At 40.8% G+C, this 16,121-nt stretch overlaps 1 pseudogene; it reads right to left on the minus strand.

Annotated features, from left to right (window-relative positions):
• Positions 1-512: 512 nt before the first annotated feature.
• Positions 513-2,716, minus strand: LOC108316374 (annotated as a pseudogene).
• Between the last annotated feature and the right edge of the window lie 13,405 nt (positions 2,717-16,121).

A 16,121-nucleotide genomic window follows, 5' to 3' on the forward strand; every position in this document is an offset into this window, starting at 1 on the left:
ACATTACATCATGTGAAAAGGCTAAAAACAGCGATAGAAACTACATTCATAAAAGTGCATCGTCAACATACAACGAAGGCTTTGGCTTGCTCTGTGCCTGTGGGGATGTAGGCATGGCTGGTAGGGCTGCCTGGCACTAATCCCCAGCTCCCTGGAGATGCCCATCCCTGGGCACTGGCTTATTTTTTTTTTTTCCTTTAATCACAACTCCCAAGGAAACTGGGTATTGAGAGGGAGGAGCTCTAGCAATAGGCACATTTTGGACGGGAGGGGCAGGAAGAAAGGACCAGCGCCCAGGCTGAGGTAAATATAGCCAACTCTAAGCTGCTTGGAGATGCTGTTTCCCCAACCCTTGCTGTCATTCCTCCCCCAGGGGAGGAGCTAGAAGGGAAAAAGACTGAGAACTCATGGGGATAGGCAAGGCTGGCTAAGGAAGAACAGAGCTGGCGATTTCGGACACAGCGGTGGCAGCACATGGGCTTTCCCTTCTACCAGACGGAGTGGGCTCTGGGCTAGCAGGAGCGCTGTATGAGCCGCTCCTCAGCTGAAGGTCTCTGGCGAGGCTCCACAAAAATGCACCTCAGGAAGTCCCGGCCATGTTCAGAGACGTGGGAGGGCAGCTGAGGATTGGTGGGCTGGGTGGCAATCTTGAAGATGGCAGCCACAGCTTCATACTCTGCCCACGGTGGTTTCTCTGTCAGCATCTCTACCACAGTGCAGCTCAGGCTCCACACCTCTGCTTTCCTTCCACAGCCCTCACCGCTGATCACCTCAGGACTCATCCAGTAAGGTGTGCCAGTGACGGAGATCATGCCCGTCCCGACATGCAGACCGTCTGCCGGCGTTTGCTGGCCCCAGAGTCCCCCAGCTTCACATTCCCAGCAGAGTCTCAGAGGATGCTGGCTCCCTTCATGTCCCGGTGAACGATCATGTTGCTGTGCAGATAGGACATGCCCTCCGGGATCTGCCACGTGTACTTTTGGGTCACACTTTCTGTCAGAGCACCATAGGCCTTCAACTGGTCTTTCACGGAGCCCGCTGGCATGTACCCCATGAAGATGGTCAGGGTCTTCTCAGCACGGTCCTGCAGACAGCCATAGTACGCACGATGTGCTCATGCTGCAAGTTCTTTAGCAACTGGGCCTCCCACTCCAGAGCACTCACCTCCTTGCTTGTCTCAGGACTGTCTGGGTCAAACTGCACCTGCTTGGAAGCAAGTTCACGTCCCGTGTCCACGTCATAGCACAAATAGACCCTGCCGAAGGCACCCTGGCCCAGGAGCTTTCCCCGGCGCCAACTGATGGGGGCACTGGGAGAATGGTTGGCACATTCCTGTCCTGCACAGAGAGGGCATTCTGGCTGTCTGCACTCCGCAGGCGCCACGGGGGTCCAGGTATTGCTCAGCTAGACCCATGTTCTCGCCATTTGTGCTCAGGGAGCGGCTGGAGGGCACCAGGGTGAACAAGTTGCCTTGATGACGCCGTATTCGGGGAAATGTTCTTCTGCCATCGCTGTAGTCCTTGTGGTGCACAGATACACGGTAGCGCCGGGGGTAGGTTCCAGCTTTGACCCCTTTGTCATAGTGCCGAGTTTCCCGATCTGAGTATTCCTGTCTGTTGTCAGGGAACCTCTGGGCACGGGACATTCATGATTTCCGGAAGGATGGGCTGTCTGCTGACCTGTCCAAGGGTTGGCAGCTTCCAGACAAGGAATTTTCTGCACTGCTCAGGGGATCCAGCACGCACTGCTCGCTGGTCTGTGGGATAAACTCCCCGTCACTGTTGATGCGGGTGTAGGACCCCTGCCGGGAAATGCGCTGCTGCCGCTGGGGAACATAGCCGGGGGGTGAGCTTCGGCCGAGGTTCTGCGAGCTGACGGAGGGGTGCCTGCTTCTGGGCTCAGGGGGCTGGTAGATAGGATTGATATCCCCTGCGGGCTGGGAAGCCTTGATCCGCACCTGCCTGGGCACCCCAGAGTCAGGGGAGGAACTGTTACGGTTTCTGTCCTGGGACAGCAGCAATATCCTAAGGCTTTTCATGCTTGCGCTTCTGTCCAAAATGTCAATTGCTTTGTCAAGGTCATCGTGGTTTTCAGCAGGATGGAGAGCTCGTTGTTCATGTCGTGTAGATCAAGAGGTTGTCCACATACTGTTGTCACCTTGCGCTCCACGTCTTCGTACTTCACAGGCCGGCGGAACGCCGTAATTCGTCTGTCCCCGTTGTGCTCAAACTTGATTCTGACGCCACTGAAAACTTTCTTTCTCACTGGCCCCTGCACACGAGCTTGTCACCGTGCCGGGCAGAGCTGCTGCTGTTGTGGTTTTTCTGCCCATGTGAGCGACCCGTGTCCTTGTTCTTCGCGGTCTCCTATCCAGGCATCGGTGACGTCGGTTCATCGGGAGGGCCACCAGATCGTTCGTGACTGAGTTCAATGCCCCCGTTCGTCCATGGTGGCGGCGGCGGCGGCGTCTCGGGCCCGTGAGTGTCACCTCCGCAGCCGGGGCTGCGTGCCGGGGTCCCGGGCGGCGGGGACAGGCGGCGGGGACGGGCGGGCCGGGCTCCGAGCGGGGGGCGCGGGCTGCGCTCGGGGCCCCGCCGCCTCCCCAGGCTCCGGCTCCGCCCGCGGCCGGGCGCTGTGGCTTGGGCAGGGTGGCCCGCTGCATCCCGGGCGCTCCTGGGCTCGGCCCAACCCGGCCTCGGCAGCGCCGCTCGGCCCGCCCACCAGTCCCTCCGTCCGGCCCCGTTCTCCACCTCAGGAACGCTGTGTTTTTTTTTTGTTTTTTTGTTTTTTTTTTTACATAGTCTTGCTCTGTTGCCAGGTGCCAGGCTGGAGTGCAGTGGCGCGATCTCGGCTCACTGCAACCTCCGCCTCCTGGGTGCAAGCAATTCTCCTGCCTCAGCCTCCTGAGTAGTTTAAATTACAGGCATGCGCCACCATGCCCAGCTAATCTTTGTATTTTTAGTAGAGACGGGTTTTCACCAGGTTGGCCAGGCTGGTCTCGAACTCCTGACGTCAGATAATCCGCCCATCTCGGCCAAATTTTGTTCTTAATACTGCCTTAGATGTGTCCCAGAGATGATCATATGTTGTATCATTGTTCTTATTAGTTTTAAATGGCTTCTTGATTTCTGCCTGAATTTCATTATTTACCCCAAAGTCATTCAGAAGCAGGTTATTCAATTTTCATGTAATTGTATGGTTTTTAGTGACTTTCTTAGTCTTGATTCCTAGTTTGATTGTGCTGTGCTCCAAGAGATTGTTTGTTATGATTTTAGTTATTTTGGATTTCCTGAGGAGTGATTTTTCTATTATGTGATCTATTAGAAAATTCTAATAATTTTCTATTATGTGATCAATTTTAGAGTATGTGCCATGCGGTGATGAGAAGCATGGATATTCTGCCCACAGGAAGGCAGAGGTGAGGAAGCTGTGGAGGCATGATGAGGGAGCACCTTCTGGAGACTGTGCATGGTCATGCTAGAGGTGGTGTTGGCTCAGGTGCTGGCTGGCTCAGGTCTGGATGCTTTTTCTGTTCCCTGCAAGCAGGAGTGATTGCTTAAAGAGGGAGAGGATCTGCTATTCTCTATGCAGTGTTAGTGCCAGGGCAGGTCACTAGGAAAGTCAGAATTTGCTGGCTCTGTGCCCATCAAGACTCAGCCTGCAGTGGTGGTGACAGCAGTGGAGGTATGGCTGGACTTCACTTGTGTGCACTGTTGGGCTACGTAAGCAAACCCCACCTGTTCAATCAGCAGCAAAGTGACATGTGCTGGGAGGCAGCGGGTGATCTGGTGCACACCAGGAGACGCTACCTCACTGGGGCGCTCCATCAGTCAGGCATGACCTGATGATGCAGGAGCAATCTTTATGGCCAGTTTATGTATGTGCTTTACAGTATAATTCAATGCATCTATATTAACTTAAAAAGACTACATATATGTTAGCTAAAGAAAGTAGATAATTAAAACCATTCTTTAGATGAGCAAATCAGAGCAAGTGATCATCTGAGGCAAAGTGTTTTATATTTGAATTGAAATGAAAAATATTTACGTATATCTATTACTTTTCAATTTTGTGTCATTTTTGGAAAAACATTATATATTTAATTAAACTGTAATCCCTAGAGTTAGTTTTGAGGTTCCTCTACTGCATCTCATACTTATCTCTCTACTAAACTTTCCGTATAACCCATTGTGAAGTTCTATAATTTCTTTCTCCTCAACATCTATACATCTAATTCTTTCTTTGCTTTGTCTTTGTCTTTTTCTCCAAGACAGCCCTTCATACCAATATCTTAACAAGTCTTCTCTTCAATTAAATGCCCCACATTTAAAGATTAATTGTGCATTTTTACTTCAAAGCATTAACATATTTTCCACTGCTGATGTATGTAAGAGGGTCTTCTGCTTACTTAAGTGCTTCTGCAATATGGCTTCTTACCGTGTCATTGGCAACATGTCAACTTCCTCTTTCCAGGAACCCAAAAGGAACTCAAATCCACAATACAGCCAAACACATCCTCTCTTTTCCAACCTTTGCCTTTTTATTGTGGTTTCTGCTTGGTCTTGATTTTCAAATTCATTCTTTCAAAATCTTATGCAAATATCAGGATCCTATTAATCAAGCATCAGAGTCTCATTCATCAAGCCTCAGGTTCCCATCCAAAAAGCATACTTCAGGAAGCAATCCTTGATCTCCCCTACCTATGTGAAGCCACTCCTTTGAACTCTCCTGTATCACTTATATTCTGATTATTAATATGCGCATTTGTAGGGTTATCTTATTAACAACCTTGTCCTCTCCTGACACTGTATCATCTCAAGAGTAAACTTTATTTATAATTTCGTTCTCCGCACTGCCTAATTTTGCATCTTACAATGCTATTTCCTAGTTTTTCTTATGTATTTGAAAACTAAATTGAATTTTTTTTGACAGATAATAAGAAAGCATTTCATTCATAAAAGGAAGCATATAGTTGAAATAAGTAGAAGTTAAAGAGGTATTTATATGATCAAATATATTAAGAAAATTTGTTGTTCTAGTTTTTAATGTACCAGAGTTCTATTTTAGAATCTTTTTCTTTTTTAACCCTTTTCTTCCTTACGTTCTTTCATTTTTGCTATATATGTATTTATATCGACACAGTATGACTATTTCTATTCCCTGATATCAAAGATTTCTTTCTCTATTTGATTTTTCCCTAGGGTTAGGCAGAGTGATTTAGAATAAACCAAATTTGACATGAATCCTTACACATTTCTACAAATGTCAAAGTTTTAAACTGTGTACCTCTGTATAGAATTTATAAAATCTTGACTTACTGTTGGATTCTGCTTTGAGCAACAAAACACACCATGCTTAAAATTGAGTTCATCTGCAGAACACAAAGTAATGTCAAAAAATACTACTCAGAATATCACTTCCTCAGAAATATCTGAATATATTCAACATACCTATCTATAAAACAGCAAACTTCTAAGCTGTGGAAGTGAACAAAATTGGTCTTAGCAGTGACTTCCCTGTGGGAGGAAGGGTGGCGGTGTAAGGGCTGAGTAAATTCTGTATAAAGTCTATATATGTTTGGGAGCATTTTCAACAGCTAGTCTTTCAGGAAGTCATTCCATTTATGGCTTTTTTGGTCATTTTGCACAAAATCACCTGGATACATTTAATGTTCACATTTTGATAAGAAACCTGCTCAGTTTGGGTGTGTTCACTTCTTTTGAAACACTGATGTTGAAAGCTACACGGAGATCTTTTGAGAGGCCACATGCTTGAGATTCTATTTTTAAATTTTCATGACAGCGTTTACGCTCTCCTGAGCATGCTGGATCTAAGTTTCTACTGAAGCATGTAATTACCAGAAATGACTTAGCATCCACCATGTGGTGCCAAGTAACGGTAATGGAAGCAATGTCAGAAAGAGAAGATTGGCAAGTTAGAAACAGTGAGATAACTCAGACTCACATGCTCTGGAAAACACTCTCACCATTGCTAGTAGCACAGAGAACCTTCTTTACCAGAAATGCTTATGCAATCTTTAAAGTCCCCTATATCAAAGAAAAAAAAGGGGCTGCTTTTTTTTGTTTGGAAAAAAGACACATGACATCATTGATTGAATGCCACACTCTTCCAAAACGATTTCTTACCCAACTTGTCATTTTATTTCACTGACTCCACTATTTGGTTTGCTCCTTTGGATTAGAATATTGTCTATAGAAGATAACTCTCAAAACCCATAGCTATGAGATGAAAGACCTGGGAATGGGGTTGAAGATGAACCTGTAATTTAGCTGTTGGGGTACACAGGAATCACCTGTAGAGACTATTAAAATGACACGTTCCTGGACTCACCCTGCAGAGATTTAGATTCAGTGGGTTTAGAATTAAGCTGCGCAATCTTCGTTTTTCTGAAGCGCTGCAACCTTGGACCAGATGGGAAAGATATCACTCTAATTTGAAAAAAGCTATTCTTTAGCCTCTACCTTAGTCCATTTGCGTTGTTATAAAGGAATACTTGAGATGAGTAACTTGTAGGAAAAGAGGTTTATTTGTCTCACGGTTCTGTAGGTTGTACAAGAGGCACGGTCCCAGCATCTGCTTCTGTTCCGGCTTTTAGTCTGTTTCCACTGACAGTGAATGGTGAAGGGGAGTTGGTGTGTGTAGAGATCTCATGGCAAGAGAGTAAGAGGGGAAGCATTCCCCATTTCTCTTGGGAGAAACGTCAAGCTCTTTTTAACAGCCAGATCTCAAAGGGACTGAGGAACTAATGGAGTTACAGTGAGAACTCACTAATTACCATGAGAACAGCATCAAGCCATTCATGATGGATTCACCTTCAGGACCCAAACACCTCCCCTTTGACCACCTCCAACACTGGGGATCAAATTTCAACATGAGATTTGAGGGGTCAAACTAACCAAACTATAGCATCCTCTTTGTATTCCCAGTGTAAACTGTGGACAAGCAGAATTCTAGAGTCTTTCAGGAGCATAACAGAACTGCAAAATTACAGATTCACCCAATCTATAGAATCAGAATTTGAATTTTGACAAGGTCTGCAGGTGGTTCCTATTCGCATAGAATGTGAGAAGCACCACTTCAGCAGACATACAGGATTTAGTTCCTGCTGTGTCATTAATTGGGTTAGCTGTTACATTGAATAGAGAAGGAAAAGTAGCGTGTAGAAAAGTGAGTTTGGATGGAAAGGCAAGCCTTGTTTGGAAGATGGTGGGGGAAGGTTTGAAGCCGTTTGGTGGAAACAATATGGTAACAGAACTGGCAAGCCAAGCGAGGCAGATTTCCCAATGATTTTGCGGGCCCTTCCACGCTGTATTAAAAAGTGCCATCCTGTGTTTTTTCTCTTTAGTTTAAAACTATTTTATTTATGCAAGATGTGGCTGACACATGTAATTTCAGCACTTTGGGAGGCTGAGGCAGGTGGATCACTTGAGCTCAGGAGTTCGTCACCAGCCTGGGTAACAGCAAATCCCCGTTTCTGTAAAAAAAAAACCAAACAAAATAGCTGGACATAGTGGCATGAGCCCGTGGTCATAGCCACTGGGGAGGCTGAGGCAAGAGAATCACTTGAGCCCAGAAGGTGGAGGTTGCAGTGAGTTGAGATCACACCACTGCACAACCTTGGGTAATGGGAGAGAAACTGTGTCTCAAACAACAACACCAAAAATAAAAACATAAACAACAAATATTCTATTTAAACTCCTAGTATTTGATAGTACAGTAGAAAGAATATAGTTAATAATAATTTAGTGCATATTTCAAAATAGCTACAAAAATATAATTGAATATTTCCAATAAAAAAAGATAAATGTTTGAAGTGATAGATATCCTAGTTACCCTGATTTGACCATTACATATTGTACATAGATATTTATTAAATATTACATGTATCTCCCAAATTTTTAAACTATTATACATCAATAGAGTTAAAGCACATAACAATATTATATTTATGTAACTCAATTATACTTTGGATTTTGCATGAAGCAGTTTTCATAAATTACTATTATGGGCTATTTACTGTGCTTTAGTATTTGACTGCTAGAACAGATAGACAGTTTTAAACCCTCCCTGTTTTGAAAATGTGTACAGATTGAAACAGTCATAGTTATTGAATAATTCAAAAGGAAAATATCTGCTATTCCTCAGGTAGCCACGATCTTTAAGCTTGGCTACAGATGCACTTTTCCTGAGCCAGATGATCTCAGTTCAGATTAAAGTTTCAAGCGAAACATAGGGGCTGTGTTCTCTGAATGAGTCCTAAATGTGGTGAAATAAGTTCAACTATTTTGAACATTTACCACGCAGAATAAATTTATGATAATAAATGAAATCACATAACCTAATGGACATATTTCTTCTCACTTAGCAAGAGAACTGTTACCGCTAAATACTAAAAGCTGTGTATTTAATTGATGAAAGCATGTTTATTACATTAGAAATACATAAAGTTACCCTCTAATGCGACTACCACACAAAGTTCTGTCTCATTAATTCCAAAGAGACATTGTGCAAGTTTTGTGGTAATTTTGACAATAAAATTTCTTAGTGTTTTAATTTGGATTTCATAATCTTCCTTGCCAAATAATTATTTAACTTCACAAATGCAGGCTTTGTAATAATTAATTGGTATTTAATTATCATATAACCAATAAGATTATAGTCTCTATATGAAGTTTTATTTCATTTAAAATAAATGTTCATTTTAATGTAAATTTTATTTCAGATTAATATCAGTGATAGTTTTTCACATGAGATAGTAAACTTGGTTTACACTGTGAGCCAGCAAGTAATCATCTTTCAAGATCAGCAAGGAACCTAGGTTTTGTTCTTTCTGAAAATTGCCCTGATGTTGCATTGCCATTTTAAAACATAAGTCTGTGTCACATACTTTGGTCCCTTGAAACTCTAAATATAATAATATTTTGATTTATGACATTACAATTAATGAGAAAAAGATAAAAATAATGGAAAACTAAGAGGTGTAATTCCGGGTTCAGTGCACTAATCTAGACAGTATTCTTGTCCCTTAATAAAAAGTGACAAGAATCACATATATTTATTTATATTTGATGTATTACTGTTCTCTAAATTTCCATAATGAAAAGAATCACCTAAGGTAGTTGTTAAAAATACCACTTCCTGGGGCTTTCTCTGAAGATTCTGAGTTACTGGAATTAAAATGAGGCCTTGGAATTTGTACTTTTTTCAAGGACCTAAATAATTTAAATCATCAAGGGAGATTGGAAAATACTGTTCTCATATTAAGATCTAGAAAAAGAAATTTAGAATCACTGGTGCCTGAACGAGAATATATAGATCAGTTCTCTCAACCTTACTTGCATTTAAAATATTCTGATGGTCAAGGCACACCTAGACCAATTAAATATTAATTTCTAAAGTGGGATCCAAGTGTTAGAATGAGTAACTGGGAAACTGCCTCAGAGAAGACTATAACAGCCAACCAAGTGGTTTCAGAGAACCTGAACAGATTTGACAGTGAAAGACCAGGAAAGGAAACATAAGATTAAAAATGCCTGTTTTTTAAGGTGATAAAATTGATATCGCCAGGGCTGCTGCTTGCTCACACAGTCCAGATATTTATTGAATTAGGAATCCAAGGCAGTGGTTTTAAAACTTGACTATGCACAGAATTATGTGGAGGGTTGGTTAAAACAGTTTGGTTGGTCCCAGCCCCAGCGTTTATAATTAGTAGGTCTGGGATGAGTCCCAAGATTGAAATTTGTAATAAGTTCCAGGTGAAGCTGATGCCGCTGTTTCAGATAACACACTTTGAGAACAAACGTTCCAAGGGAAGGTACAGTATAGATGAGATATATGGAATGGGCATGGTGGGACTGTATTAGAGAAAGCCTAGGACTGGGTAAGATGTTATTCTGATAGAACACCTCCTGCCTAAGATTACAATAAATATAACCAGTGCTAACAGAGTGCCTACTATGTGTCAGGTCTTGTTCTAAGCATTCTATATAAATTAAGTGATTTCATCTTTACAGTAATCCTACATGACAGATATGCTCTTATTGTTTGTATTTTATGGCTGCATAAGTTGAGGCGCAGGGAAGTTGAGCAATTTGTTCAAGGCAATGTAGATAGTAAATTGTGGAGCTGAAGGATGAGGGTTCTGCCTTCCAGGTCCATGCTGTTAACAACTGTTATACGGAAAGAAGTGAAGATGAGTACGCTTTATTCAAACAATAGATGTTTATGTCTGCTTGTGGATCAGATACGTGGTCTGGACCAGAAATCAAAGTGGAAGTAAAAGGAAAAAGGATAGCCAGACAGGAACAATCTTACATGTGTATTACAGAAAGAAGAGGACCAATTTAAGAAGGAGTTTAAGATACTGTATTTCAGTTGGGCCTTCCTGAAAACGTGTGGAGATAGTAAAGATACATAAACCATTAGGGGCATATCCCACGACTGCAGGAAAAGAAATAGCATAATGTTCTCATTCGTATGTGGGAGCTAAAACCATTGATCACATGAAGGTAGAGAGTAGAACAGTGTAGTTACCAGAGGATGGAAAAGGAAGGAGGGAGAAGTGGATGAAGAGAGGTTGATTAATGGGTACAAAAATACAGCTAGATAAAAGGAATCATTTCTAGTGCTCAATAGCACAGTAAGGTGACACAGTTAACAATAATTTATTGTAGAGTTCAAAATAGCAAGAAAAGAAGATTTGGAATTTTCCTAACACAAAGAAATAAATAAATGTTTGAGGTAATAGATACTCTATCTGATTTAATCATAACACATTATATGCAAGTATTAAAATATCACATATATTCTTAAAAGTGATTTAGCACAGGCTGGGCACAGCAGTTCACACCTGTAATCCCAGCACTTTGGGAGGCTGAGGCAGGCAGATCACTTGAGGTCAAGAGTTCCAGACCGGCCTGGCCAACATGGTGAAACTCCATCTCTACTAAAAAGGTAAAAATCAGCCAGCCATTGTGGTGGGCGCCTGTAATACCAGCCTCTTGGGAGGATGAGGCAAACGAATCACTTGAACCAAGGAGGTGGAGGTTGCAGTGAGCTGGGAGTATGCCACTGCACTCCAGTCTGGGTGATAGAGCAAGACTCCACCTCAAAAAAAAAAAAGATTTAGCATAAAGGAATGCTATTCAAGGGGTTAAATATGAATACCCTGAAGAATAACCACATGTGGAAGGGTATTGGCTTTCACTAGGCCAGTGGGAGCACAGACTTGGCAACATTTATGGCAGTTTTATCAATCTGCAAAGATGATTTTTAGTTAGAAGAACATTTTGGATTTATTTTTTTTTCATTTAATTATCAAATATTTATTTACTATATTCTAGACATAAAGGCACTAAGGATTTGGCAGTGACCAAACAAGAAAATGTTCCTCTTGGGATGATGCTTACATTCTAGCGAGGGGAGTGATAATCAACAAAATAAATGTAATAAGTTATATATTAATAAAATGTTGTAGAGGAAAATGAAGCAGAAGAAGGAAAACATGATGGGAATGGTGAGGGGAGTAATCATCAACAATAAAATAAGTATGGTAAACTACATATTGATAAAATGTTTTAGAGGAAAATGAAGCAGGATTAGGAAGACATAATGGGAATGGTACAGGTGTGTGAAAAGGTGATGTGAATAAAGTGGTCAGATAAGTTCTCCCTGATAAATTGATAATTGAACAAACATTGGAATGAAATGAAGTGTGAGGAAAAGGGATATCATGAGACCATAGAGTCCTAGAACGAGCAACTCGGTTTCACAAAATGAAGCACGGGTGCCTGTGTCCTACATGGATGGGCTCAGGGACAATATAGTCCCCTTGTACCTGAAGAGACCAGTATCAACTGGAAAGAAATAACCCAAACACGGTTGTAGGCAGAATTTCCTATGGAAAAGGTTTAGCTCCTCTACAGCTGGCAAGTGGACTACAGGTTTTTTGCTATGTAATTCTAATGGGCTACAAATGGATGTCAACTGGAATTGATACACACACACACACACACACATACACACATACACGTTTTATATATACGTATATAATGACCTAAATATCCATTATATATACATATATAAACTAATTAAATATACAGTTTTACATACATATATAAACTAACATGTATCAGTTTCAGTTAATATCCATTTGTAGCTCATAAAAAAATATATATACACACACATATGTATACATATCTGAAAAAATTTTAAAACCTGAAAAATAATTAAAATGGTAAATAAAGGCTACAAAATGTGAGCCAAACTGTAGTTATAGCTAGCTTCCAGTAAGTTGATTCAGTAGAGAGAATTGTTTCATTTCTTCTACGTAAATATGAAGCAGAGTTTTCAGGAAGAACTTAACTCAGCAGACATCTTTTTCCCTATTCTTCACAAAACAGTTCAATGGCTTCTCCCAATCCCAACCACTAACCATCATGAGATCTGCGTGAGATAGCAAAGAGTACCATTTTCCACTCTGAATCTGCCTCGGGAATAATATAATTGCATCCCTTCCTGGTGCCCCTCCCTTTTGCCACTATCTCATCTTGCCAGTTAGTCGTTGTTTTCAGTGATCTCCTACCCTCCAATAATTCTTTGACTTGTGTATTGTGCCTACCCACAAAGCAAACAGTAACAGCAGATTCGCCACTGTTATTTCTTCACTGCATTTCCAGGAAGACATCACAGAATTTTAAAGGTAAAGGATCACAGATTATCTTTACAGTTTACCTTGGAGGTTTTGTTCACATGTATTCCTAATTTGCTTTTATGGCATGAAGTTATAATCCACCCCCAGAGTACTTTTAGAAATACACTTAAACTTAATGGGTACTTAACTTTAATTCATTGTAGTAATACTACAGTAAATTGTAAAAGGAGAAAGTACCCAAGTCTAAATATATTTTAAATAAAAAAATGCATATTAATTTCTTTAATGACAATGGAATTAAATTATAAATGAATTAAAATAAAATAGAAACCCTCCAAATATGTGGAAATTAAAATACTCAGGAATCCTCCAAATATTTAAAAATTAAAATACACAAGAAACCCCCAAATATTTGAACATTAAAATACCTAATGTCAACAACATGTGTGATAGCTTAATCAGCACTGGCATCCACGTGCCAGGAGCTCTGCAGGATTTTATGAGCATTCGATAGCTAAGAAATGGAATATGGAAGCCCATCTTCATAATTAAAACAACCTGCTAACTTCTATTTGTGGCTGAATTTAATAATTGCACCATACTGGCTTTCCACCATAAACAACTAGAAAACCAGAGAAAATATGCAAAACAGGTGTTTGCAGACATTGGACAGACGGCAACACACTACCGTTACCCAACTCCCCCAAAAATAAGACAAACCCTATGACTCCCCCATCTTTCTGTCTGAAGGCACTTTCTGGAAAGTGCTGTGTGTGTGTGTGTGTGTGTGTGTGTGTGTGTGTGTGTGTATGTGTGTGTGTGTGTGTGTGGTTGGGGGTGGGGATTGTGAGACCCAAGCAAAATATAGTGCACTTACTGAGTTGAGAAAATAGAGATGCGGTTCAGATGACTGGGTTGATGAGGATTTGCAGGGCAGAGTATTGGAGAGGAAGGAGCTATGTGGAGAAGATTCTCCTTGTTTTTATTATAAAATGCTTGTCTGCAGTAGTCTGGAAATGCCTGAGTAAAATGGTGTGAGGCCAGGCAAAAACTATGGGTAGCTACCAATTGAATATTCCCTAAATTTACACAGGACTGAGATATGTTCCTCTTCTGATCAGCCAGATTGGAACCACCTCAATGAACATCTGGGGTGTTCAATAAAGATCCTTGAAGAGTCAAGCTCACTCACAGTGATAAAATCTGGAGTAAAAGGGTATCCTATACTTGTCCCAACAAAGATTAGAAACAAGCCTCAGAAGGATAAAGCTGAACCACAAAGTATTTGACTGTGTACCTACAAAGTACAACACTTAAAGACATCGAAACCAAGAATAAAGATAAGAATCATCAACTTCTCATCAGAAACAATGCAAGTCAGAAAGCAATAGAATAACATTTAAAAAGTACTGGGTGGCTGGGCATGGTGGCTTATGCCTGTAATCCCAGCACTTTGGGAGGCTGAGGTGGGTGGATCACTTGAGGTCAGGAGTTCGAGGCCAGCTTGGCCAACATGATAAAACCCTGTCTCAACTAAAAATACAAAAATTGGCTGGGCATGGTGGCATGCGCCTGTAATCCCAGCGACTCGGTAAGCTGAGGCAGGAGAATCACTCGAATCCAGGAAGTAGAGGTTGCAGTGAGCCGAGATCATGCCACTGCACTCCAGCCTCGGTGACAGAGCATGACTTCAAATCAAAATAATTAAAAAAAATTTTTTTTAGTTGAAAAAATAAAAAGTACTGGGCAGTGCAGGTAGGGGAACAACAAAACACTGTCAATTTAGAAATCTATATCCGTGAAAAGATCCTTAATAAATGAAAGCAAAATAAAAATGTTTTAAGCCAAACAAAATGTTACTTTATTACCAGAAGACTGGCACAATAAGAAATGTTAAAGGCAATTTCTCAGGGAAAAGCAAAATGATGCCACATGGATAACTACGATCTACAAAGGAATGAAGAGTGCCAGAAATGGTAAACATGTAGGTAAATATATAAAACATATTTTCTTACTTTAAAACAATTCTAGTAAAGATAATCTACTTTTAATAAAATAATAGAATTAACAATAACTGAAGGCAACTGCAGAGTTAATGTAAAAAGTTGCTATACCCATATCTAACAAAACACACTCTAGAAAGTTTTAGGAGGTTTTAATTTCTTTGATACTTTACACTTTGAACTATAATTTCTCTGGAGTTTTCTGGTAAAATAGAGGAGTTTATAATCAAATGTGGGGATCTCCCTGTTCTTCGTATTTTTATTACTTGTCTTTAGGTATTTATTTAATCCAGAGTTTGCCTTTTTTCACCCTGCAGTGGCCCAGATAATAGCATTTTAGGATTAGAGGAGAATGCATTCTTTGTCACATCTACTCAAATCTGTCATTTTGGGCTGGGTGCAGTGACTCCCTCCTGTAATCCCAGCATTTTGGGAGGCTAAGGCAGGCAGATCACTTGAAGCCAGGTGTTTTGAGACCAACCTGGGCAAAAAAGGTGAAACTCCATCTCTGCTAAAAATACAAAAATTAACCCGGCATGGTGGTGCACGCCTGTAATCCCAGCTACTTGGGAAGTTGAAGCATGAGAATTTCTTGATCCCAGGAGGCAGAGGTTGCAGTGAGCCAAGGTCACGCCACTGCATTTCAGCATGGGTGACAGAGCGAGACTCTGTTTTTAAAAAAGAAAGTGTGCGTGTGTGTATATATATGTATATGTGTATATATATATATATATATATATATGCATATGTGTGTGTGTGTGTATAGAATATTAATACATTTTCAATGAGAATTTGCATTTTCTTCTGCTGGGTATCAGGTTGTGTAAAGAATCTGAGACAAATTTATTTTACTCAGTTTGAGTTTTTAACAACCGTGGTATTGGTAAACCCCAGGGAGAGTATGTTTATGATGGCAAACACCCAGAGGAGATTTTATCATCAGTATTTTTGCAGTTGTCATCATCATCATCATCACCACAAATATTTTCCATCTAGAGCCCTGGAAAGTGCAGATAAGTTACTTACCTTTTCTCTTTACTGTTAGATGAAATTTTTCCATCTACTCCTTCACTAAGGGAAATCAAGTTCCAAAGCATCATTTTGCACAAAGCCTAGACCTCTGATTCTCATGTGACTGCTAACCTTCTTATTCTCCAGACAAAATTATCAGGAATAATTTGGCAGTGTCAATTTGCCTGACTCTCTTTTGTATCTCTCTGTTGCTGCTGAACATATCACACATGGAATACTAGTGTTCACTTACTAGGTCTTCTTAATCTCCAATACTGTTAAAATGATAAGCTCTCTTACAGAGAAACTTCATATGTCATATATACACAATTGCATAAAATCACAGATGGTGCATAGGTTTTCTGAAGATGATATCTTAACTCTTTGGAGTCATGTTTTGAGGACTTCTCTTAATTATTAGATAATTTAAAGTT

Source organism: Cebus imitator, unplaced genomic scaffold (genome assembly GCF_001604975.1).
Source record: "Cebus imitator isolate Cc_AM_T3 unplaced genomic scaffold, Cebus_imitator-1.0 Scaffold188, whole genome shotgun sequence".
NCBI lineage: Eukaryota > Metazoa > Chordata > Mammalia > Primates > Cebidae > Cebus > Cebus imitator.